Genomic DNA, 8540 nt, shown 5'->3' on the forward strand with positions numbered 1-8540 from the left:
GGCCACTCCCGCTCCACTCTTTGAATCTCAGACCCATGTGTTGCATTGACTGGAAAGGCAGCACCATACACTGACTGTTGGTTTAAGGATAAAGAAGGATAGTGACCTATCCTCACAACATGTCATTATAGCTAGATGTTCATTCTTTACCAGGGCAAAATAGCATGCCAGGAGATACTTTTTAAATGGTATAGAGTTCTCTGCTACAGATGTCGTGGCCTTGCTCTAGAACCCAAATGGTCCATGCTATGACTCTCCTAAGGGACTTGCCAGGTATTCCAGGTGGCGTCTTTTTTCCATCACAGAAACTCTAATATAGTAGGATCTTCCGGGTTATATGGCCCTAAAGGCAGGACTGCTTGTACTACAGGTGGATCTGCTATAGAACTCTGATTCTAGACCCCAATCAAAGCTAGCAACTTTCTGTATCTCCTGATAAATGTGTTGCAGCAGCATTCCCAAGTGTGGAATACGCTGCCTCCAAAACCTGAAAAGGCCTTCTAAATATTATGTTTATTTTTTCTTAGTGGGTGTTTCTTTCCTAGTGGTAGATGGTGCAAGATACAAAAACTTGTCTTTTATCTTGGATAGATTGCCTCAGGCCACCGGACTCCTAAAAATTTTATAGATGTGTCAGGCTCTTATATTTTTGTAGATTTATCTTCCACACTCTAGAATGGATTGTCCTACCAAGGTATCCAAAGTAGACACCATTTATTATCTGTCCAGTATGGTTAACATGATATCACCAGTATAGTGGTCCAATGTGATGTTCCATGGTATGTCCATATGATTTGGGTCCCTTTAGATTAGAGCAACACTGTGAGTGTATATTGTATACTGTCCTCCATCCCATGTGAAAGAACTGTTTCTGGTCCCAATGTCTAGTGGGTAGTTACAATAATGCATTCACCAAATCAATAGCTTTATATCATACACCAGCATCCATATTAATTTATTCTAGTAAAGATAGCACATCTAGCACAGCATCTGCAATTGGGACTACTACTTGATTAAGTTTGCAGTGGTCTACTGTCATCCACCATGATCTACTGAGTTAAAATTTTTTTGTGTGAGATGTAGTTCATATACCATAAAAGTCACCATTTTTAAATTTAAAAAAATGTTTAAGTTTATTTTTCTTATATTGGAAAAATGTATGTAACATAACTTTTACTATTTTAGCCATTTTTAAGTGAACAATTCAGTGTCATTAAGCACATTCCCACTTTGTGTCACATTACCGCTATCCATTTCCAAAACTTTTCATCATCCAAACAGAAACTCTGTCCCCATTACACAATAACTATCCATCATCCCTCTCCCAGCCCTAGCCTATTTCTATTCTGCTTTCTGTCTCTATGAATTTGAATATTCTAGGTACTTCATATAAGTAGAACCATACAATGTTTTTCTATTTGTGTCTGGCTTATTTCACTTAGTATAATATCCTCAAGCCTCATCCATGTTGTGGCATGTATCAGAATATTACTTGTTTTTAAGGCTGAATAACATTCCATTGTATATATATATACACCACATTTTGTTTATCTATTCATCTGTTGATGGACATTTGGGTTGTTTCCACATTTTGGCTGTTATGAATAATACTGCTGTAAATATTCGTGTACAAGTATCTGTTTAGATCTCTGCTTTTAATTCTTTGGAGTGTATATTTAAAAGAATAGTCACTGAATCACATGGTAATTCTACATTTAACTTTTTAAGAAACTGTCAAACTATTTCCACAGTGGTTGTACCATTTTCCATTCCCACCAGCAAAGCAAAAGAGTTCCAATTTCTCCACAACCTTACCCACACTTATTCTTTATATATATATAATAACTTTATATTTATATTATTTATATATTTTTTATATATATATATAAAATAACCGTTCTACTGAGTGTGAAACGATATCTCATTGTGGTTTTGATTTGCATTTTCCTAATGATAAGTAGCGATATTGAGCATCATCTTTTCATATGCTTCTTGGTCATTTCTTCTTTAAAGAAGTATATCTTCTTTGTAGAAATGTCTATTTGGATTTTTTGCTCATGTTTGAATTTGGTTATTTTGGTTTCTTTGTTGTTGAGTTGTAGGAATTCTTTATACATACTGAATATTAATCTCTTATCAGATATATGATTTGCAAGTATTTTCTCCTATTCTGTGAGTTGTCTTTTTGATTTCTAGACAGTGTTCTTTGAGTTACAACAATTTTAAATTTTGATGAAATCAAATTTATCTTTTTTTCCTTTGATTGCCTGTGTTTTGGTGTTATATCTAAGAAGCTGTTGCCTAATCCCAGGTCACAGCAATTTCACCTATTTTTTCACAGTTTTGAAGGTTTAGCTCTTACATTTAGGTCTTTGATCCATTTTGAGTTAATTTTTGTGTATGGTGTGAACTAGAGATCCAAATTCATTCTTTTGGGTGGATTCATTCATGTGGATATCCACTTGTCTCAGCATTATTTGCTGAAAATACTATCTTTTCCCCATTAAGTGGTCTTGGCAACTTTGTCAAAAAATCAATTAAGCATAAAGATGTGGATTTATTTCTAGACTCTCAATTCTAGTCTATTGACTTATAAATCTATTCTTATGCCAGTACCACATTGTCTTGACTACTGTCAATCCACTACACTTTAGTAAAAGCTAGAATAGTAAATTAAGAGTGTATATAGGCTGGGCGCGGTGGCTCACGCCTGTAATCCCAGCATTCTGGGAGGCCAAGGTGGGCAGATCACCTGAGGTTAGGAGTTCAAGACCAGCCTGACTAACATGGTGAAACCTCGTTTCTACTAAAAATACAAAAAATTAGCTGAGAGTGGTGGTGCACACCTGTAATCCCAGCTACTCGGGAGGCTGAGGCAGGAGAATCACTTGAACCCCGGAGGCGGGGGTTGCAGTGAGCCGAGATCACGCCATTGCACTTCAGCTTGGGCAACAAGAGCAAAACTCCATCTCTAAAAAAACAAAATCAAAAACAACAACAACAACAAAAAATGTTTGCCTACCCCAACGCCATAAAGATATTTTTTTCTTTTTTCTTTTTTTTTTTTTTGAGACGGAGTCAGGCTGGAGTTCAGTGGTGCCAGGCTAGAGTGCAGTGGCGCCAGGCTAGAGTGCAGTGGCGCAATCTCTGCTCATTGCAGCCTCCACCTCCTCTCCTGGGTTCAAGTGATTCTCCTGCCTCAGCCTCCCGAGTAGCTGGAACTACAGGCGCGTGCCACCACACACGGCTAATTTTTTGTATTTTTAGTAGAGACGGAGTTTCACTGTGTTAGCTAGGATGGTCTCGATCTCCTGACCTCATAATCTGCCCCCCTCAGCCTCCCAAAGTGTTGGGATTACAGGCATGAGCCACTGTGCCTGGCCAGATATTTTTCTATGTTAACTTCTAGAAGTTTTATTATTCTAATGATAACATTTAGATCTACAACTCACCTGGAATTTGTGTGTATAAAGTAGGGATCAAAGTTTTGTCTTTGTTTTAGTTTTTCCCATATGGTCATCTAGTTGACCCAGTAACACTTACTGGAAATACTGTCTTTAGCACACTCTTCTGGAGTTCCGACTTTGTCATAAATCAGGTGGGCCTATATGTGTGGGTTTGTTTCTTGACACTATTCGGTGCTGATCCCACACTGTTTTAATTACTGTAACTGTGAAATGAGTCTAATATACAGTTGCATAAATCCTCCCACATTCTTTTTCTCCTTCAAGATTGAGCTGGTTATTTTTGGTCCTTTTCATTTCCAGAAGCATTTTAGAATCAGTCATCAATTCCACAAAACAAAACTGCTAGAACTTTGAAAGGGATTACATTTAATATATACACCAATTTGGGGAGAATTCACATCTTCACAACATTGAATTTCTAATCCTTGAACATAGTATATGCTTTGGGGTTTAAAATGTCTTATTTCATTTCTCTTTCAAAAGATAACTTAGGAGAATATCTTCATAGCCTGGCAGGCAAAATGCCTTAATATAAAACATCAACTCTCAAAATCATTTAAAACTTTCTATGTAGATAACTTGTACAACTTTCATTATACTTAATGGAAAATATTTGATTTTTTTAAAGACTACTATGAAGAGCATTGTTTTAAACTTTTACTTTCTAACTTAGATTGTGGAATATAGAAATTAAATTGATTGACCTTATATCTAGTAATACTGGCAAACATTTAATTATGACAGATTATTTATAGATTCCTTTGCATTTTCTGGCATACAAAACAATGTCATTTGCAGATACTACCAGTTTTATTTTTTCCTTTCCAATATTTATACCTTTTATTTCCCTTTATTATCTTCTTGCACTAGCAAGAGTTGTATCTTTAGACAATATTGAGTAGAAGAGGAAATAGTGAGCATCTTTGTCTCTTTACTTGTTCTAGTGGGGAAGCATTCAATATTTTACCTTTAGGTAAAATGGATTTGTAGATATTTTTTCTCAGATTAAGAAAGTGGCCAGGTGTGGTGGCTCACGCCTATAATCCCAGGACTTTGGGAGGCTGAGGCGGGCAGATCACCTGAGGTCAGGAGTTTGAGACCAGCCTGGCCAGCATGGTGAAACCCTGTCTCTACTAAAAATACAAAAATTAGCCAGGCGTGGTGGCATGCACTTGTAATCCCAGCTATTCGGGAGGCCAAGGCAGGAGAATTGCTTGAGCCCAGGAAGTGGAGGTTGCAGTCAGCCAAGATCGCACCACTGCACTTCAGCCTGGGTGACAGAGCAAGACTCTGCCTCAAAAAAAAAAAAAAAAGAAAGAAAAGAAAAGAAAAGAATAGGGTAAATATGTGGGAAATTAAATAAGTTTTAATTGTATGAAATAATAATAATAAAACCTTCTAGGCAATAATAGCATCAAACAAGGTACAGTTTACAACAAAAACTCTACTAAAGATAAGAAAACACTTTGTAATGATTAAACCACAGTCCATGAGGAAGATAAAACAATCATAAATGTGTAAGTCCTCAATAACATAGTCTCAAAATACATATGACAAAAATTGACAAAACTTAAAGAAGTAGAGAAATATACAATCAGAGCAGATCATAAAACATCTCTCAGTAACTGATAATGACAAGCAGTCAAAATATCAGTACAGTGAAGATCTATACTGCACAGTTAACAAGTGTTACCAATTGACACAAACAGAAAACTATAAACAACAACTTCAGAATATAGACTTTTTTCCCCCATTGCACATGGGTGGGAACTCTTTCAAAGAAGGCGCAGGTAGCAGAAGTCTGAGGTCTGACCTCTCTAGTAGAATAAATAACAGATACAATAAATGCGCGTTTCCATGCCCCCTGTACATTTGCATTCTAATTCCACTATTAAGTGAGGGCTAGGTGGGAGTTTGTTTAGCCGGAGGATGTGGGATACCTCTCACTTTGGGTATAATGGGTAGACTCAGAGTAGAGACCAGAAGTTATATTTTGGAGGGGACTCAAAGGTCTAGCTTGCCATATTCAATTCCAAAATAGATTGCAGATTCCCAGAGTTCAGATGGATCCAGGGGAAGCAGTATTTGTGGTAAGAGCTACAGAAACTCCACCAAAGAGGTAAAAGATAAGGAAAAGCATACCAGACAACAATTAATTGATACAGAGAAACTCCTGAGATGAAATGTGCGTATTTGCTGAGGATTTTTAAGGGATTCCCAGGCCTTTTAGGCCATTCTGGACTGTTTCTCTGCTTTTCTGAGCTATTTCAATGACAGTAGTAGCTTCCTTTGTATCCTGTTTTTGCAAAAGTTGTATCTGCCTGCTATGGTTTGAATGTTTTTGGCCCCTCCAAAATTCACATTGAAACAGAATTCCTAATGTAACAGTATTAAGAGGTGTGGCCTTTAGGAAGTGATTGATTCAGAGCCTTCATGAAAAGGACCAGATGCCCTTATAAAATAATTTGACAGAGAGAGTTAGCCGTTTTTGCCCTTCCATCCCTTCTGCCACCTGAGGACACAGTGTTCTTCCCCTCCCAAGGGTGCAGCAACAAGGTGCAATCTTGGAAGCAGAGAGCAGCCTTCGCCAGACACGAATCCTGCCCACGCCTTGATTTTGGACTTTCCAGCTTCTAGAGCTGTGAGAAATAAATTTTTGTTCTTTATAAGTTATAAATACAGATTTATAAATCTTTATAAATTATAAATACAGATTTATAAATTTATAAATTTATAATATATTTATAATATATAAATTTATAATATATTTATAATATATAAATTTATAATATATTTATAATATATAAATTTATAATATATTTATAATATATAAATTTATAATATATTTATAATATATAAATATATACAATATTTAATACTTTAAATATAATATTTAATTTAAATATTAATTTTAAATATAATATTTAATTTAAATATAATATTTAATTTAAATATAATATTTAATTTAAATATTAATATTAAATATTTAATTTAAATAAATATATAATTTAAATAATTTAATATAATATTTAAAAATAATATATAAGTAATATATAATAAATTTATAACATATAAATTATAAATAAATTTATAAATACAGATTTATAAATCTTTATAAATTATAAATACAGATTTATAAATTATCCTGTTCTAGAAGCACAAATAGACTAGGATACTGCCTTTAGAAGTGTATATACTGCGCACAGAAAACCTCTGGAAAGTTATGCCGCAATGTTAATAGCAGTTATTTATGAGAATGGGATTTGGGATCTTTTTTTCCTTTTTCTTATTTGCATACACTGATTTTCCTAAAATAAACAAGTAAGCAAAAATAAACAAGTAAGCATGCATAACTTGTATAACTCCTTTGTTTCTACACTGTCGCCCAGGCTGGAGTGCAGTGGCACGGTCTCGGCTCACTGCCACCTCTGCCTCCCAGGCTCAAGCCATCCTCCCACCCTAGCCTCCTGAGTAGCTAGGACTACAGGCACATGCCACTACACCCAACTAATATGCTTTTCTGTATTTTGTTTTTATAGATCTGGGGTTTTGCCATGTTTCCAAGGCTGGTCTTGAACTCCTAAGCTCAAGCTATCTGCCTGCCTCAGCCTCCCAAAGTGCTGGGATTACAGGTATGAGCCACTGTGCCTGGCCAATTTTTAGTTGTATTTTTTAAACAGAAATTAACCTCAAAATCCCATAGACTTGAGTTTCATCCTGAATCAAAAAACCAAAGCCCAAATCAATCACAGTCCCCTGAACACCATCTCGTGATGGAGTTGCAATCAGAGCAACTGCATTTTCTCTTCCTCAGTGAGATCTGTGAATACCTAAGACTTGAATGCATGGTGTGACTTAAAGCTATGCCTGAGTTTTCTTAAACACTTGAGAACTTATAAATTCAAGAAGTGCTGTCTTTCAAAGTCACTCTGCTTGTTTCAGTTTTGGATTTCCTCCATGAAATTGTCTTCAGAGCTGATTTAGTAATGCCAAAGAAAATAAATTTCATTATAATTCATAAGAAACGCTTGCTTAAGCCACAGTCTTATTTCTCTTTTCATGCCCTCTTTCTTAGTGTTCTTTATTTTTATTGCTAATGTGTTTGACTAAGACTTCAAGGTCCTATTGTTGAAAACCTGGGGAAAAGAGTGTGGGAAAAGGTTCTGAGGCATAATAAAGCCTGGGGCTTGGGGAGGAGTACAGGGAGGGGGCTGGACACTTTGAATGTGAGGCCCAAAGGTAAGGTGACCATATAATTTATCACCCCATTCTGGTATACTTTTGAGTGTGAAAGAGTCATGATTAATAATCACGTCAGGTCAACCAGGATGTATGATCACCCTGTGTGAATAGGGAGAAAGTCAGGAAGGCACTCTAGTATCTGTCTACTTGGGCTACCTTTAGGGCAAGAGATGCACCAGTATAACTGACCAAGGGCCGTAAATGTGAATTTCTGGAAGTGGAGGATGGCTTCTATTTGAGGATGGAGCTATCACTACATTTGATCATTGGGACAGATCCATCTTTAATTTAGGGAAATCTTATTCAGTGAAAAAGTTACATTGAATTTCTTGAAAGTACTTCTAATAGGTTATAAAGATTTTGTGACTACTTACACATTCAGATACTCCTTGGAAATGAAAAGATTTTTAAGGCATTATAATACACCCACCCACCTACACATTTTCTTGTCACCTTCTAAGACTCCACCATAACCCTGGAATTCTCACATTTCCTTCTCCCTTCAAAAGACTGACAAAAGATTAAACAGCCAATAAAATCCCCCTAATTGCATGATCATTCAGTCTAAGTTGTTCTCCCATTCACTGCCTTATAGTCTGTTCTTTTGTCTTGTGTTTTCCATCTGTGCAAAGTTGCAGTCTCATTGAGTTTGTTGGCTTTCCCACTTAAGTTGTTTATTGTGCCAAATCTCATTCATTCTGGTGGAAATCAGCCTGTAACACAAGGGTCCATGCCATATATGTTAAGTATGGCTTTATTTTTTAAGCCGCTGCTTATTTTAACACACATCTTACCAAATTCAAAAAGCAAGAAATCTACAAATCTTTCTTT

Source organism: Pongo abelii, chromosome 16, assembly GCF_028885655.2.
Source record: "Pongo abelii isolate AG06213 chromosome 16, NHGRI_mPonAbe1-v2.0_pri, whole genome shotgun sequence".
Lineage (NCBI taxonomy): Eukaryota > Metazoa > Chordata > Mammalia > Primates > Hominidae > Pongo > Pongo abelii.